The sequence below is a fragment of the Atta cephalotes genome (assembly GCF_000143395.1).
Source record: "Atta cephalotes unplaced genomic scaffold scaffold00009, whole genome shotgun sequence".
NCBI lineage: Eukaryota > Metazoa > Arthropoda > Insecta > Hymenoptera > Formicidae > Atta > Atta cephalotes.
The window spans coordinates 766,692-768,042 of record NW_012130073.1 but is presented as its reverse complement, the minus strand read 5'-3'; the positions used below and the strand labels follow the sequence as shown (position 1 = coordinate 768,042).

General features: G+C 22.3%; 1 protein-coding gene across 1 annotated transcript in view; it reads left to right on the top strand.

Annotated features, from left to right (window-relative positions):
• LOC105627420 (protein spire) overlaps positions 1 to 1,351 on the top strand; it is a 26,556-nt gene that overhangs the window by 17,374 nt on the left and 7,831 nt on the right.

Here is a 1,351-nt window from a genome sequence, read left to right as displayed (position 1 = left end):
GAGAGAGAGAGAGAGCTATCAATTTTACAAATATAATTGATTAATTTTATAAATGAATCTATTAGAAAAGGTATTACATTTACAAAATAACTTGACATTTACAAAATAACTGATCAATATGTTGACGCAACACGCTGTACATATGGGTAGATTTTATTAGGATTGTGTCTAAATCAAACAGTTATTATTTCAACAAGTAGATCGAACAAAAAAAAATTTTGTCAAGGAAATGTGTCAATTTCATTTGAGTCGTTGTATAAGTTAGTTTATGAATGTCAACATGAGTGCATTATCCATCGAAAAGTGTTTCTGATGAATATTTCTACAATAGAGGCAAAAAATATAGATGTATATCGTAGATTCCGTAGAGCAAATAGATCTAAAAAAAAATTTCAAGTAAAGATACTTATAAAGGAAATAATTTAAATTTGGTTTTTATAAAACTTTTTGTATGATTTCAATATTTTGTATATGTAATTTTTACATTTTTTTATTTTCATTAAAACGATTTTTTTCGAATATATAATACTTACCTAGTAGGGATCAATTTTAAAATTTAAAATGACTATTTTTTTATATTTATTATTTTATTAAGTTGTGTATGCGTGTGGAAAGAGAAATAAAAAATATATTAATATTAAATACATTGAAATATATATATTTAATACAACATACTATATGTGTAGTATATATTATACTGTCGCGGATACAAAAGTTGCAACACTTTTCTTCGACGGTTTTCAGAATATACAAAAATTTTCAGAGTGCGGTCCACTATCTGTAGATGCATGTAACGAGCGGTTATGATAATTGTCAAAGTGATACGGAATCAAAATATACAAGATGAAATCAAGAAATATATCTTTAACGAAAAATACTTAGGATATCAATTGGATACAGCAAGATTCATTAGGTAAAATAAGAAAGTAAGCCTAATGGACAACTTTGTCTAATAAATTTCTTAACATTTTCCATGTGTTAAAAATTATTATATTATTATATTATAAAATAACATACATAATTTCACAGTGCAATGTTTGAATAACATAATTAATTAAAATATTAATTAATTATTAGATTAACATAAAGTGTAATACTAGCTAATAAATTATTTTATTAATATATAATAATATTAATAATATTAAATTATATATTAATATATATAATTTATAGATAACAAAATATACACGAGGATTGTGAAATAGAAAATCTTATCTTGTACATAGGAATGTTGTAAATCAGGATGGAATTTTGTCGAATAGCTATTCAGAATAATTTCGTTAAATTTTATATAAAAGGTTATTATATGTATATATATATATATATATATATATATATATATATAGTAGTA